Source organism: Rhinichthys klamathensis, unplaced genomic scaffold (assembly GCF_029890125.1).
Source record: "Rhinichthys klamathensis goyatoka isolate OS25496 unplaced genomic scaffold, OSU_Roscu_1.1 h1tg000111l_1, whole genome shotgun sequence".
Lineage (NCBI taxonomy): Eukaryota > Metazoa > Chordata > Actinopteri > Cypriniformes > Leuciscidae > Rhinichthys > Rhinichthys klamathensis.
In genome coordinates, this window is record NW_026606649.1 from 10,942,332 (window position 1) to 10,960,409 (window position 18,078).

General features: G+C 40.6%; 1 pseudogene; it reads right to left on the minus strand.

Annotated features, from left to right (window-relative positions):
* Positions 1 to 3,586: 3,586 nt before the first annotated feature.
* LOC130087777 (RNA cytosine C(5)-methyltransferase NSUN2-like) overlaps positions 3,587 to 18,078 on the minus strand; it is a 45,376-nt pseudogene continuing 30,884 nt past the window's right edge.

The window sequence follows — 18,078 nt, forward strand, 5'->3', positions numbered from 1 at the left end:
CCTCGCTCATTGCTGTATGCTGTGCAGCTGCAATGCGTTTTACATAAAGACTTCAATATTTCTCGAGAAAAGGAGTTTTCCCATAGCGGAAGCTACTTACGCAATAAGAGGAACCTCTCGAAAGGGAATCAAGTTTTTAATGTTGTTTATATGTCTATGTGGTGTTTTTAATCTGCTTTAAGACAAACCATGTGCAAATTCCTAAGTCAACACCATTGCGGAATATTTTCTCTTTAAAACCGCAGTGAACCAAAGACAGTCTCAAAAGCGCGGTTTGAAATAGCTGGTGTTTCTGACGTCTTTGATCATTTTAGTGATCAAAGATGAGTTTTAAAGGGATACAATTATTGACGACAGGGGGACTTTAAATCAGTTTTCAATATTAAAGGCAGTAAAAAATCTTTGATACTTCAAGGACCTTATGCATAAATGGTACAGGATATACTGAACTAACCCTTTTTATGGCAATTATGAGGGCATCTTGACCAGCGAGAACCTCGTCGGTCAGGACTTGTGCACCGGTGTGACTCTGTTAAGGGGCATATTGGAAGGTGGATGCTTGGGAAGTAGATGGCTGGACCTCAGCTTCTTCATTCCCGTCTGCTGTGTGCGGATTTTCTGCAAGGGCTGGTAGAAGTTCTCAGCTGTGATGTGCAGTACTTCAATGCATTTCTTAAAGATTTATTTTGGATTAAAATGACCATGTTGTAATTGCTCATGTATTAGGTCACTTTCACCCTGTCCTTTCTATAATGCCACTCAAGCTTGAATGTCCTATTATTTTAGTCATCCTTTCATCAAAGGCAGATACATCCTTTGTTGAACTGAAATGCTTCCTTTTGCATCAAACTTTATATCAATCCAAGTTTTTCTGTAAAAGTTCTGCGTTGCAGAAAGCCCTTAAATGGAGCTGGTATGGGCATGTGTTATGCAAATTACTAACCTCGATCACGTGGTCGCTCATTTAGAATACTCCGAATTCAACAACATCAGAACGTGGTTAGGAACAAATTGTTAGGTTTTAGTGAGTGTTATATTAGAGCTCTTTAATGTGCTGTGCTGTGACATTCCCTGCATGTGGTGGTTGTGTCGGTGTGGTTAATTATGTTCGAGCTCTCTGCAGTGACCATAGTAACAATCTCCACGGTCTGTAGAATCACTGCCTTGTCTCTAGAACAAACCAACACGCCAGAGAAAAGAGAGAGGGTCGAGTCTGTCAGTCAAAGCAGGAGACCAGACAGATCCTGTCAGTCCGAGAGAAAGAACACTAACTGATAAACAGGAAGTGAGATGGATGGCTGCAGGGAAACAATCACCATGAACTAACGAAGGGAGATAAACTAAACTAGAATTCAACTCAAGACAGACAGAGAATTAAAGGCTAAAAAAAGAGCAAGATTGTGATCATGCATTACCTTACCTGACAAGTTTGAGTCAGGGAAGGAAAGTGAAATAATACTGAATGGGATTGAATCACGACAGACAATACCCTGATCCTGACGAATCTGTGTGAAAACCAGAAGATGGATACTTAAGAGACAGATAAGATCTCACAGACTTGCCCACCCCTATACTGCTGCATGACATGCTCACTAGGACAGGGCTTTTCAAACCTGTCCTGGAGGACCTCCCACACTGCACATTTTATAAATCTCCCTTATCTGACACCCACTTCAGGTCTTGCAGTCTCTTTTAAAGAGGTCATGAGTTGTATGACGATGTCTTTACTACCTTTCTAGGGCTTGAAAGTGGTGATAACATTGCTGTCTATGAAGGGGTCTCAAAGCTGTCGGATTTCATCAAAAATCTTATCTTGAATATCTATGTGTTCCGAAGATGAACGGAGGTCTTGCGGGTTTAGAACGACATGAGGGTAATTAATGACAAATTTAATTTTTCGGTGAACTAACCCTTTAAGGAAAGCATCACTAGCTATGTTTCCACCCAAAGTTGCGAATTCAACTTGCACAAAACCTGTGCAATATTGGAATACCACATAAAACATTTGCGAATAAAGCACCATTTCCATCCAGTGAGTCGAAGAGAACAATAGTACCTTCCTGATAAACTGGCACTAAATATCACTAAGAAAAGTAGGAGAAGCCACTGTATATAATAATTTTTGTATTTAATAAATTAATATTGCGCCTCATAGCGCGTAGATGAAACGCAATAAACGTGGTCTTGCTTTCAGAGGCGAATGCCTGCTGTTTGGGAACGCAGTCATATACGCAGTTCAGGGAGGTAATTATACCAAACTACAGAAATCAGCATTTCAGATGCTGTGCAACAATATGTCCTCTGGCTAGTCCAGTTATGCCGTCCCATTGCGCAGTCACATGACTTTCTTGATTTTGTTTTATCCGATAAGAAAACTATCCAACTGAATTGAGCGCATACGTTTTTTTAATACACATTTCTAGAATTTATGCGCATCTTGGCGTTTCCACAGTGTTTTTTTATGCGATATCCCAAAATATGCTTAAAAACAGGTCGATGGCACTTCTGCTCACATGGATTCAAAAAAAACCACAACCCTACATAACCCTGGTGTGTCCACTCCTGCTCCTGGAGGGCCACTATCCAGCAGTTTAAATCCAATTCTAATTAACACACCTGAACCAGCTAATCAAGGTCTTCAGGATAACTAGAAACTTCCAGACAAGAATGTTGGAGCAGTTTGAAGCTAAACTCTGCAGGACATTGGCCTTCCAGAAGCAGGTTTGGACACCCCTGCTATTACCGTGAGAGTTAAAATTTGGCACCAACTCATCTTGAACCTTTTGTACTGTGAACATGAAAGGCACCTCAAATCCTGTAGCTTAAAGAAAGACGTGAGATTAAAGTAAGCAACCAGACAACTTACAACATGCTACAACCTTGCAGAGTTTGGTTCTATTCCTGCGCCAACACAAATACCCCTAGTTTTCAAATAAGCCTGAAGGACTGGATTAGCTGGATCAGGGTTGAAGCTACACTCTGCAGGGTTGTGTAAACTACCAGTACACAAATCCTGGTTCCAAACAAGCCCCCAAAACTTGCTGGTCTCAAACTAAGGAACCCATAACTTTAGTGTGCAGAGTTTCAACTGCTCTCAAGGGGAGGTAATTCTGAAGGCCACGATTAGCCGCTTCAAGGAGATTAGTTAGGGTTGGAGCTGAACTCTGCAGGACTGTGGCCCTCCAAAGCTACATCCAAAATCAGTAGGTACTAGATTTGATGAGGAACGAACTTTGCAACTGTTAAAAAGTACATTCTATATGAATGTAATCCAGGGTGTACTACATTCATCATGATGCCATTGTCATGTGATCTACAAGTATGTGTTGCTTTTCCCCTGTTGTCAAAGTGTCCATTGGATTTGCACTTCAGAATTTAGGGAAAAGTTGGCAATTCAGGTACTTTCATCTACTGTTATGAATACTACAAGTTAAGCCATACTATTTTCAGGTACTTTTCATCTACCGTTATGAATACTATAAGTTAAGCCATACTATTTTCATGTACTGTTTTTCACCTTCTACATAGTATGTAGGTATGAATATTCAGATGCAGGGCAAGAGCTGAGTTTGATACACTGCTAAGATATTGACAAATGCCGTTTATTTCAAGTATTATAACAATGAATAAATTGGCATAATGTACAGTGTAAATCATGTACAAGTGTCTGAGAAATCAAAATGCACTGTAGGACTGAGCTGGTGTGCAACCCTTAAACACTATAAACGCAAAACGACAAGTTTAACAAAGTTGACTGAAAAGTGACTTAAATTTGTCCCTTGAACAAAAATGATAATAAAAACATATGCGACAGCAAATTCTTTAAATCAATATTAAAAAAAGCTCTGATAAAATAATTGTTTTCTAAATCAGTTCTTCAGAGGTTAGCCAACAAGGTACTCCTGTACACGTGTGTAGTCAGGAAAATCCGTGAAGGCCCAGTCCATTTTTCTCCAGACCCGTATTAACCACTTAGATATCTAACTCATAGGCCCATCACAAGTGCTACCGACAGGTTCTGTGCTATTAGTGTTGGACTCTGAACCGTTTTGCTCCGTTTCTGCACCTTCCTGTTTTACAAGATCAGACTCTTGGCTCAGGCCCTCAGCATCTTCTGTGCTTCCTTCCTGGGTTTCTGTTGAACCGTCGGTCCTCTTCCCTTGTTTGTCACGGAAGACTTCCACCCCCACCATGCGGAGGTAATGAAGACGCTCATTACGTGGGACGAAAGCCCTGATGGAAGTTTTCCCTCTCCATCCGCACAAATCTATAGGACACTGAGGAGCATCATGATCCCTGGAGAGATGAGAAGAAATTAAAAGTTTAAGTTGATACAAGTGGGAAAAGAGCCAAAGAATGAGTGACAAAGGGGAGGATGAGAGAAGGCAAGACAGAAAAAGGGGGAAGGAAAACGAGCAAATTATTGATCAGCTGCAGCGCAGACAGCGCCAGGAAACGGTCTGGAGTGTGACGGCGGCGGTTGGGGCACTTTTAAGAGCGTCTGTGATCAGATGGATGGAAAAAGAGAGTGAAAGATGATCAGGCGTGCTGTGCTGGAACAGGCAGTCATGTTTTCATATGGGGAGCCAGCAGCACGCTGCCAACAAAGGAGGATGACACCAGAGCGCCACGCGCCGCTAATCATAGTGACATCAGAGCTGCTCTCCGCACTTAAGTCACTCACTCTGAGGAAAGTGTGCACACGTCAATGAGAAAATAAGTGCTTTATGGGGGCTTGTATTAATGCAAAAATAAACTGGCATATTCAGATTGCCTTGATGGTGTGGGACTAATTTAGACATGTTGTATTGTGCAAAAGAAATTCAAGCAATGATGCTCTGCAGCAAACATTTATTAACCATACAGTATACAGTTGTTTTCTGTCATTTTGGTGTTTAACAACTTATCACGGACTAAGTGCATCAGTACAAGTTCATTCTGTAGTTGCATGATGGCTTGGCTTATTGTAATCTCTAATAACTTTTGCATGGAGACAACGTGCCACTGCCAGTGATTCTTTTCTTAAATATTTGCCCCCTTGAAATAATTTCAATGTAATTAACATTTATAAACTACACTTCGTCCAACATACAACACAGCAAGTTGTACATTTCTTCAATTTAATAAATCAATTGTATACAGTGTCTAGAATACATTAAATACATAAATATCAAATAATTTTAAGTAAATATAATATATAAAAATTAAATTAAATAAACAAAAATTTTCAAATAAACATCCAAGCAAATAAAAATAAATATTTATTAAAATGATGTTTTAGGTATTCGTTTTATTTTTATATCAAAAATTACAAATAATAAATAAATTAAAAATATCAAATTAATAGTTAAACAAATATATAAACATCTAAATTAATGAATGAGGTTTTTGCGGCATGTGCATATTTTAGAATAATTTCCTAGATTTGAAATCACAATCGGTCAGGTACATTTTAAACAAGAAATTAGTAGTAGTCTCATGTGCTGGGAGTTAGCAATGATTTGGGGTTTGTTGCAGATTATATTTACCAATTAAAATGTTGGGTGTGTTTGTGTGTGTAACAGAAATAGAGGGGGAGAGAGAGATAGAAGGACACACTTTCCAGCTGGATTCACTAGTTTTCCACACAGTAAGGGCCATCAACGTGAAACGTGACTGTCTGGTGGGCCAAACAATGAGCTTTCTGCTGAGAGAGACAATCAAGAGCTATTTATCTGTGAAGAGGAAGCCGGGTGCATCAGTTCGAGCCCTTTAATTATCAGACAAGGGGTGTAATGGCTACAAAGCGCTCAATCTCCATTCATTTGTCTCCTGACTGGCTGATGAATGGCAGGAATGCCATCGCAGAGCCCTCTGTGTACGTACAACACTGTGAAAGTTCCTGCCCACCTATCGAGCCGTCTACCTAGAACGCATTTTAAGACTACAACTGATGAAGAGGCCGCTCCAGAAATAAAGAAAACATAGGAAACAAAGCTGCTCCCTAAAATCTAATTTTGGTCAAAATCTAAGGCAGCATATACACCTTTTTTTGCAACAAGGAAGTAAGCTATTTTCTGTCAATGTACAAGACTTCCGATTCATTATATGCTATGGGCAAGTAACTAGAAATATAAAGTGCAGTAAACTATAAAACTATAAACCAGTGTGTTTATACTTACGACAATAAAATATGGTAAGAAATACCCATTTGCAATACCAAGCAGCATAACGAGTTGTTTTGCACTGCTAAAAATAACTGGAGATGACACTGGAACCCAGACACATTCAATTTACAAATGGCTGCGCCTACACTTGCGTTAAAAAGGTGGAGGATAGCCATCACATCTTAATCCCTTTCCATTAAGAATCTTTTCACTGAGCTCATCACCATACATTTAGGAAATTCTTATTTTTTCAATATCTGTGTGCCATGCTATTAATTCTTTGTGATGTTAGCTTAGCAACACGCTAACATCAAACTCTATTGGAATCAATTAGAGTCATGTCTGTTGTGTGCTTCATTTAGAGCTGCGGCCTTTGTATTCCAAACCAGTCACTTATAGGTTACATTTTGGTTAGGATGTTGCCTTAGAAGGCAGTTCACAGAGCTATGGTCTGTCATATGGAAGAATGAGGCATAGACTGCAGGCTAGATCAGAACTCAAATCTAAAACGTTCTTTACTCTTGTTCCAAAAAAACAGTATGGTATTATGGATTATAAACATGAGCACTTACTTTGGATCTGGTAAGTATCGTAAAACAATGCTGCCCATGTCTGGAGAAAGAGAGAACAACATGAATTTCAGAAATATATTTTAACATTAGTGACGTTAGCAACATGACAAACATCACAACTTTGTTGTCTGTAAGATGATTGTGAACTTTATGGAAGGGATTCAAAGCCAATGGTACTGGACACTAGCCTGGTTCTACCAGACTCTCGTACATTTCATTTGTACAGAGAGTCTGGCCTCGCTCCATTGAGAAACGTTTACTTCCTTGTAGGCGGGTTCTCTGTTAAAGTTCAAAACTATTGGATCTGCCCAGAGTCACACAGGATCTGCCATAGCCAATCGCTAACGTGTGGTCGTGACGTATGTCATGCGCCGAAACCAGCTGGAAACAACAAGTCCGAATTCCATATTCATAAATCTAAATATCTCTCTTTCTTATATTTGTGAAAGAATTTTTAAAATACCTCTTTTCAATTAAGTTGTCTGAGAACAAAAAAGCCTTAAAAACATGATCTGTTTGTAATCATTTTCCTTTTTTCAGTGTCATGTAATTCTCTTAACTTGTTAATGTTTATTTTATATTATCCCCCTACTGTTTTATTTTTGTTTTGTTTTTTATTATTATTTTTTGTTTGTTTTTGTATTATGTTTTCTGTTATTACTTGTGTATTGTTTTAAGCAATAAAAAAAAACAGGTCCGAATGATCAGAGGATTATGTTTAGAATAAGATGTCTGTCAACGAGAGCTGCATGTTTTGTTCATCGAATTTAAGAGTTCAAGGAACAATTCTAAATTCTAAATGTATATTTGACACTAAGGACAGTGATGTATTCAGTCAACTGTCGAAGCTGGGTGTAATCATTAACAATACGCCGCTGCGGTCGTTTCGGATCTGCCGCAAATGCTGTACAGTGATCATCGTGCACGCCGAGCTGCCCAGCACGGACTCCTAACCTTTCTGCCACCCTCACTTGGTCCTCCATTAGTGCAACAAGAGGAGACGACAACAACTATCAGTTTTGCAACAACGGACCGAATAGATTTTCTCACGTCTTTCTCGCTGCCATTACCGAACTCAAACTGATGCGCTACATCAACGTCATCGTTCTCAGCCACTCCCTCTATTCGCAGATTGGTCCTACAAAAAATTGATTTCTGGAAACCTAAGAATATACAGCAGTCCCAGACGTAGTACTGAAGGAAAATGAAATTGAGCGGAAGTGCGTAGGAGGGCGCAGCCAGGCTAACTGGACACATTGGCAATACCAATTTTAGTATACATTTTAGTATATCTTCTCAAGGGACAATACTATAGAAATGAAACTTGGATATATTTTAGAGTAGTCAATGTGCTGCTTGTATAGCAGTATTTATTACATGGCTTGGTAGAATTCCAATGTAGAATGCGGTCTGTTATTTCTTGATAACAGACCGCTGCTTAGTATAACAGACCGTTGCCATGAAAAACAGAGCGTTGCCATGGACGCAGTTCAGAGACGGAACGGACTATTTTCTTTAGCGGAAGCAATACAATCGTTTTTAAATCAATAAACTCCTTTTTAAATCAATATTTTGAGTCAAATTATTTATTTATTTGGTAGGTAGCCATGTAATAAGCGGGATAATGTATAGCGCGGCGGTCGTTATAACGAATACCCCCCCTTCAGGCTGATTAAGATCCCTCCGCTTCGCGTCGGGCTCCTATTCAGCCTGTCGGGGTGGTTTTCGTTATAACGACCGCCGCGCTATACATTATCCCTTACATATTTACTGTCCTCTGAAAATAACGCAACATACAGCCATTATTGTCAAAATAGCTGGCAACAAAAGTGAGCACACCCTAAAGGCCTGTTCACACCGGGACGAATTTCAGGCGCGATATTCGCCGACGTTTAACACCTCGTGACTAAATAAAGGGCGCCAATGTGAGTGTGCACACCGACGCGAAAAACGCCACGCGTAAAAGCGTCATTTAAAAAAAAAAAACGCCTCCGGTTCGTTTTTTTGGTTTGACGCACTGCGTCAAAAACTATCCAACCAAAGAGATTGGCGCATTTGCTCACGTGTCTGGAGCTTCTGAAGTTACAGTAAAACACAACTTGGGGGCGCTCAAACACAAAACGGTCTTGCCGAGCACACATACGTAACGGCGAAGAAGATATACGCCAAGTCGCCAAGTAGCGTCTACACTGCCGGGAAGAAATAAGATGAGCAAGATGCAAGGCAAGATGAATGTAGAGCTGCTGGTCTCGTTGGTGTCGGAACATAAAGAACTATGTGACAAACGCGACAGCGACTACAAAAATCTTAATAAAAGAGAACTGTTATGGAGTGGTATTGCAGAGCAAATGGGCCTTGATGGTGAGTTTAATTTCACTTAATTGTCTTTCATGTACATAGGCTTATAACTTTTTCTGTTTTACATTAAGCGCCATCTAATGTCATTGAATGAATTTGCATGTTCACTCGGCTCATTGTCAGCGAAAATCGCTTGGGTGTGAACACAAAAAACGCGTTCGTTTTTACACAAAGTGAGATATTTCAAGCCTTTATTTGTTATAATTTTGATGATTATGGCTTACAGCTTATGAAAACACCAAATTCAAAATTAGAATATTGTGAAAAGGTTTTCATAGCTGTAAGCCATAATCATCAAAATTATAACAAATAAAGGCTTGAAATATCTCACTTTGCATGTAATGCGTCTATATAATATATTAGTTTCACCTTTTAAGTTGAATTACTGAAATAAATGAACTTTTGCACGATATTCTCATTTTTCGAGTTTCACCTGTAGCTGTACGTCATTTAACCATGCAAAGCCACATGTCCTATTCATCATGTTCATGTTTTTGTCTGCTTGACAGGACCATACAAATTTGTGTATCTTGTATTAGAGCAGGTAAAATTTTTACTTTTGAGTACAATTCTCTTATACTGACCACTGGATGTTCAACACCCTGAAACTGAGTACAGTACAGGCCAGGGTCATACAGAGATTTTCCAAGACGGGTTCCACTTGGAACAGGCCTCGCAAGGGTCTATCAAAGAAGTTGAGTCCTCGTGCAGTGCATCAGGTGCAGAAGCTTAGCCTGGCATGCCAGACCTACATCACGATGTTAGGTCTGGGAACTCACCATTGACAGGGCTCAATACGAGGGCGGGATAAACGGTTGTCTTTCAAATTCCCTCTGCACGCAATAGGATAGCGCTACAACCAACCAGAGCATGAGAGCAACGAAGAAGGTATCTAGTCGGCAAAACTCCGAACACATCTTCCTTTTTTTAAATGACTCAAGTGCCATTCTTTGTTCTTGTTTCAAAGAAAAGCTTAACTTTAAATCCTCCCGAGTCGCGGCCAAAGCCGAATCGAAAGACAGCTGTTCGACAGCAGCAGCCATTCTTTGTTTTCAAGTAGCAGTGAACCGTCGCAACTCTGTCGTCATTATGTTAAGCCCGCCTGCCGACTCTATAGACGATGTGATTGGCCTGACTAGAGTTTGGTTTTTCCAGCTCGAAAGTCAACGGAGAGTTGCTAGACTACACTGGCTGCAAAATAATTTTTGCAGCCGCTAGGTGGAGTCTAGATTTCTAGGCTAGCAGAAGCTAGCTTCAAAAAACAAACGCATGAGTGCTGCCAGCATTGCTTTAGATGTTGCAGAAGCAGAAGGTCAGCTTGTCAGTGCTCAGACCATACGCCGCACACTGCAACAAGTCAGTTTGCATGGCTGTCGTCCCAGAAGGAAGCCTTTTCTGAAGCTGGCTCACAAGAAAGCCCGCAAACAGTTTGCTGAAAGCAACTGGTCCAAGAGCATGAATTACTGTAACCATGTCCTGTGGCCTGATGAGACTAAGATAAACTTGTTTGGCTCAGATGGTGTCCAGCTGAAGGAGAATGGTGTCCCTGGAAAGGAGTACCAAGAAAATTGTGTCTTGCCTACGGTCAAGCATGGTGGTGGTAGCATCATGGTCTGGGACTGCATAGTCTCGCGTAGCCAGACCTTCAGACTGACGGCTGAAGGTCTGGAATTCATAGCAGCTTTCTTTGGCCAAGGCCCGCCCATAAGGCCGTTTGACCGACATGTAAAACAACCAATTACAGATCGTTTCGTTCAGCGTCACGTTTCGGGGCGTGGAAATGTCCCCACAACAACAGACCTGCGTGCAACAAGTCAGTCAAGAAGGAGAAGAAAACTTCAAGAGTCTATGCCGTGAACCTCGCATACTTTTGAGAATCCTATGTTTAGCTGATCTTGATAAATGCTCATTGTCACTCATGTAAACACAACAGTTTTTCTTCCGCAATCACACGTCTGCGCTTTGTTTCCCGGCGGACCGAAAACAAACGCGACACTCGCGCCCCCCGGAAATCCGATAAAATTCAACCAATCAGATGACGACTTCGACATTCCTGAAGTGTTTCCAGTTAAGTGTACCATATGCATCAGACGTTTAGCCAACGTTCCGTCTAGGGACTGCATGAGTGCTGCTGGTACTGGGGAGCTGTGCTTCATTGAGGGAAACATGGATTCCAACATGTACGGTGACATTCTGAAGCAGAACATGATGCGCTCCCTTTAGAAACTGGGCCGAATGGCTTGATAACGACCCCAAACACACCGCCAAGGTGACAACTGCCTTGCTGAGGAAGCTGAAGGTGAAGGTGATGGAGTGGCCAAGTATGTCGCCAGAGCTGAACCCTACTGAGCACCTGTGGGGAATCATCAAGCGGAAGGTGGAGAGGCGCCATGGACTAACATCCAGCAGCTCCGTGATGTCATTATGGAGGAGTGGAAGAGGGTCCACAGCAACAACCTGTGCAGCTCTGGTGAATTCCATGAGCAGGAGGATTAAGGCAGTGCTAGATAACAATGGTGCTCACACAAAATTTTGACACTTTGGACACAGTTTTGACATGTTCACTTAGGGTGTACTCACTTTTGTTGCCAGCTATTTTGACAATAATGGCTGTATGTTGCGTTATTTTCAGAGGACAGTAAATATATACTGCTACACAAGCAGCACATTGACTAATCTGAAAAATATCCAAGTTTCATTTCTATAGTATTGTCCCTTGAGAATATATACTAAAATGTTTGCTGAAATGTGAGGGGTGTACTCACTTGTTTTGTGAGAAACTGTAATCTGTATATAATACCACACTCTTATTCTTTATTACAGATTTTCTTTTTAGAGCTTCTTTATACATCTATCCACCAACCTATAATGTGCATGTCATTTTTTAAATGCATACAATTAAATGTAGCAATGAATCAAGAATTAACATCTTACAATTCTAATTAGTGTGAATTGTTAGTGTAAATACCCTGGAGAAAGACATCAGCATAGAGTCAGGGATTTCACACACACACACACACACACGCTCTGAGAAAAGCATGTAACCTCAGAATGATTAAGTCTAGTTCAAAATGCATTTCCATTTCTCTTTCCCATTAATTCAACCCTGGAAAGTAGCAGACATATTTTAATCCATTTCTTCATCTATGGGAAGATGGAATAAATACACATACACATTCAGATAACAGATCTTACTCTAGTTAAAAATCAATACATTGTTGTGGAAAATGGAAATGGACGTTCCCTCTAGAGCAGACAGAAAGGCAAGCTGAGGTTATTAACGGCATGTTGAGATTAACTCGTTTCCCTATAGACGACTGAACCTAGTTTGAGCAAAAAAACATCTGAGACATCTGAGCATTGCTTTAATTATAGACAGATTATTGCTGTACGACTTAAAGCCTTTTTGGTTAAAATTGCATGTGAAATTCAACCATTATACTTTGCAGAAATATCTTTGGGATTGGAATGCTTCTTCTCAACTTTTAAAAAATAATCGATTTTAAAATATATTTTTTCAATATTTTGGTTTTATGCAATGCACGTACGTTATTCAAACAACTACTACATAAACTATTATTTAAATCAAACTATTTTAAACACACCCACCTCCTGCGCCAGTCCAGTATTTCTGGACCAGACCTTAACTCCTGTGTTTATAACCTGCAGAAAGAAAGAAAATGTGAAAACTCTCCATTTACAACAGCATATTACTTTATTATTATTAATTTTTATATACATTAAAAGAGTACATTATTTCAAGTAATAGTAACAACATTATTTTATGCATAAAATAATAATACATAATAATAAAAAAAAAATCAAATTTATATATTAATAAAAAGTAGTATTTGAGTATTATCATATCAGCATCACCGGCTATTACATGGCAGATACATATTAAACATTTAACAACATAATATCATAAGTACAATATAATGAAAACAAACTTGGACAACAAAAATAATTATAATTATAAAATTATAATACAAAATGAGTACAATTATATAAACGATTCTTTAAAAAAAATCTGGACCCATAAATAAGTCCATAAAAGTTTGTCCTGATAAAAAGCGCTGTCTCATAACATTAAAGAATATGTTTTACAGACAAGTTGGTACTACAGTATTAACATTTTGGTGCTTCTTCACCCTTCATATATTTATAAAAACATATATAATTATGATAAAATAAGCAGATAGATAGACGGACAGACAGATAGATAGATAGAGGGATGGATAAGAGGGATAGATAACTACCCAAATACCATATTAACATGTTAATTCCTCTGAGCACAAATAATGCACCAAAGGATGTGTATAAGTGTTTACAGTGTGGTTCTTTGTTCTAATGTATCTCCAGTGATGTCTGTTTACATTAGCAGCAGATGGTTGTTTCATACTTGATGAATGTTAAGGCACAGATAGAGATGAGATCATAGCGAGGCTGCTGTCCCCATCTGCCTTTACGCCATCCTCAATCACTACTAGCACTGATGAAGGACCTTCAGAGAGAGAGAGAGAGAGAGAGAGAGAGAGAGAGAGAGAGAGAGAGAGAGAGAGAGAGAGAGAGAGAGAGAGAGAGTGTGAGTGTGTGTGTGCTCTTGCCTTCATTCTCTCACTGTTGTTGAGCAGAACATTGCGGAGCTCTTTAGACACCATGTACAGGTTCCTCTTCTTCCCTTCGTGGGTTCGAGTCAACACGTTAAGCATGGGGAAATCTGGAGACAGGTCGTAAAAAGCTCTGGAACAGACAAAGAAATATCACAGGATAAAATAAATCAGGGCTAAACAGAGGGGGAAAAAATGCACATATGCGCACAGCGCTGAACATGCTGCGACATATGGAGCAGAGGCGTTGTCTCCCACAAGTCAAAATGGCGGGTTGCCAGTGCTGTGGCACTGTGCATCTGTGTGAGAAAATAAATAAAATTCATCACAAACAAAAGACAGTGTCACAATGACTGAATGATAATGATCACATCATCCATTCATGTGATTGGTCACATAGGATGAATAGCGCAATAGGTAACCACTCATATTTTTACACACATAAAGCTCCAGCCTACTCAGAGTGTATATATATATTCAGGCATCGGGAACACCGTGGCATCAGACGAATAAAACATAAAAAAACACACAAGCAAGATATGAGAGTATTTGTAAAAGCAGTGTGTGTGTTGAGCAGAGAGGTTTTGTCCATGGAGAGGAGAGGCACTCACTGGATGGGAGGAAAGATGGGGTCATCCTCTGTCAGAAACACAAAAGGATCCTCTTTGAAGCCAAAGAGTTTCATCTTCTTTGGAGGAGGGGGGCTGGAACAGACAGAGCACTTCGTGTCAATAGAAAGCACAGTAAGTGCAGAAGAATGTAACACCGTCCACCAGGGGGCACTGACATCGACACTACAAGTAAGGCCTGAATATGGCTGTTTGGAATGGTGGCTGCCTGCAAGTCTACTAGTATGCCTACCTAGTATGTGAAACAGATTATGCAAAGATGTAGGCATCTACATGTGGTCACATAATCACACAAGTATTATTCACATGAAATTGTGCCAGTTGCAACTCAAAATATTATGGCATCATGTTTTTCTTAAATACTGCTTTTATTTTCCCATTAAGGAGCCATTTAAAAGTCGGATGAAACGGAAGTTGAGTTTGTTTTTTCTTCTCTATTGTGACGTATATCCAAGTGAAATTTTTTCCCAGATGCATTATTAAATGCACAGCACAGAAAGAACAAAATTAATGAACAGCAGAGAGAACAATAGGGTGACTGAACAAGGTACCGCCATACGCCCACATATACACCTGGCTAAGGACACTCACCCACAGACATTGTCTTTCTTGACCTCTGAAGGGTCAGGGGTATCTGGGACAGACGGCTTTCCCTCTGCAGGAGTCTCTCCCTCCACCGCTTCAACAGGGGTGTCAGGAGACAAGCCGTCTGATGGAGGGACCTCAGCTGGAGACGCCCCCATCTGAAGCTCTTCTGCCGGAGCCACATCACTGGAGGCGTTCACATCCTTATTACGAAGCTACAGAGAGACAGACAAAGAAAGGACAGAGACAAAGGTATCGATGAGCATACGCTAGCTTCCCATTTCAAATGCAATGACAAATAAGGTGGATTCATCCAAGAAAATGGGCTTGTTAGTAAATGAATTGTAAATAAAAAAAAGATACCATAAATGTACTCACATACAACTTCAATGCTCTGTTTGCATTTTATATAATATGATGTATAAAGTCTGCATTTTCTAATACCTTTGGGTAACGGCGGTTCCACGGCATGGGCTCCTTCTTAACTAACTTACACAGCCACAAAAAACCCGCCAGTGTTCTGGTGATGGGGCAGTATTCTCATACTGAAAACACAAATCAAAGCACCATAACACTGTTACAACTTAAAATCAGTGTAAATTGGGTTCACACACCCCTGTGAGAGTTTACTCAACATTTGTATTGCTCCACTAGTACTGTGGTGGTATACTACCATCTGGTGGAGGGTTTTGGTAAAACACACTACAGCCCTAGAGGCTTTTGAAAAGCATTTTGTATCATAGGGACATATACACTCACCTAAAGGATTATTAGGAACACCTGTTCAATTTCTCATTAATGCAATTATCTAATCAACCAATCACATGGCAGTTGCTTCAATGCATTTAGGGGTGTGGTCCTGGTCAAGACAATCTCCTGAACTCCAAACTGAATGTCAGAATGGGAAAGAAAGGTGATTTAAGCAATTTTGAGCGTGGCATGGTTGTTGGTGCCAGACGGGCCGGTCTGAGTATTTCACAATCTGCTCAGTTACTGGGATTTTCACGCACAACCATTTCTAGGGTTTACAAAGAATGGTGTGAAAGGGGAAAAACACCCAGTATGCGGCAGTCCTGTGGGCGAAAATGCCTTGTTGATGCTAGAGGTCAGAGGAGAATGGGCCGACTGATTTAAGCTGATAGAAGAGCAACTTTGACTGAAATAACCACTCGTTACAACCGAGGTATGCAGCAAAGCATTTGTGAAGCCACAACACGCACAACCTTGAGGCGGATGGGCTACAACAGCAGAAGACCCCACCGGGTACCACTCATCTCCACTACAAATGGGAAAAAGAGGCTACAATTTGCAAGAGCTCACCAAAATTGGACAGTTGAAGACTGGAAAAGTGTTGCCTGGTCTGATGAGTCTCAATTTCTGTTGAGACATTCAGATGGTAGAATCAGAATTTGGCGTAAACAGAATGAGAACATGGATCCATCATGCCTTGTTACCACTGTGCAGGCTGGTGGTGGTGGTGTAATGGTGTGGGGGATGTTTTCTTGGCACACTTTAGGCCCCTTAGTGCCAATTGGGCATCCTTTAAAGGGATACTCCACCAGTTTTTCTTATTAAACTATGTTATTCCCTTAACTAAGACGAGTTGATACATACCTCTCTCGTCTCAGTGCGTGCACTATATCCCTCTGTATTGCCGCAAAACTATGTTAGCACTTAGCTTAGCCCATGCATTAAATATGGGCCAAGCAGAGAAGCGACCAAACACTTCCACGTTTTCCCTATGTAAACACAGTTACTCGAGTAGTGTAACTTGACCTGGGCTGGTGACACAAAATAAACCGTTGCGCTTTTCTAAGCGTTTAAAATTGATGACTATATTGTATGGCGGAATACCATAACAAGTGCTTTTGAGCACTTCGACTTGGCGCAATAATATCTTCACTCGTGAAAAGATTACCGGCTCCCGCTTCCTCTCCCCCTCCCTCCAATAGCATCCAGCTGCTGACATTTCCGTCAATACTACCAACGTGACTTTTACTACCTGTGCTATTAGCAAACTGCAGATCATTTGCAATGGCCGACTTTGTAGATGATTATGACTTCTTTTAGAAGACCCAGAGCCATATCTGTTTGAACCCGAGTACACGGAGGAGGAATTAGCTCTTGTGGACCGTGAGAGGCAAGAAAGATATGATCCAGAACAGACCGGAGCTGGCGAAAGACCACGGGCTTTCTGTAAGTGATCTGAATATTGTTGGTGTAGCCTCATCCTTTAGGCGTGTTCCTGTGCAGGTATAGTCCTTCTTTGTGAAATGTTCGGAGCAAACACGCCACTTCTTCAGAGTCATCAATGGTGTTTTGGGATTCTTGTTCAAAGCAGCTAACCAAGCTCTCCGCTGTATGTGGTGTGTTGGAATTCGGTGAAAAATGACAGCACTATGTACATTCTCCTTATTTTCACAACCCTTTACGATGCACGCTTTAACCATTATTGTACACAAACTAGCTTCCAACAACCTGTTACTTCGTCAACTCCGCTCGAACTACTACTACCGGCGCATGTCACGTTGTATTGACGGAAATGTCAGAGGGAGGGGGAGAGGAAGCGGGAGCCGGTAAGAGGACTTTTCACGAGTGAAGATATTATTGCGCCAAGTCGAAGTGCTCAAAAGCAATTGTTATGGTATTCCGCCATACAATATAGTCATCAATTTTAAACGCTTAGAAAAGCGCAACGGTTTATTTTGTGTCACCAGCCCAGGTCAAGTTACACTACTCGAGTAACTGTGTTTACATAGGGAAAACGTGGAAGTGTTTGGTCGCTTCTCTGCTTGGCCCATATTTAATGCATGGGCTAAGCTAAGTGCTAACATAGTTTTGCGGCAATACAGAGCGATATAGTGCACGCACTGAGACGAGAGAGGTATGTATCAACTCGTCTTAGTTAAGGGAATAACATAGTTTAATAATAAAAACTGGTGGAGTATCCCTTTAAATGCCACGGCCAACCTGAGCATTGTTTCTGACCATGTCCATCCCTTTATGGCCACCACCCATCCTCTGATGGCTACTTCCAGCAGGATAATGCACCATGTCACAAAGCTCGAATCATTTCAAATTGGTTTCTTGAACATGACAATAAGTTCATTTTACTAAAATGGCCCCCACAGTCACCAGATCTCAACCCAATAGAGCATCTTTGGGATGTGGTGGAACG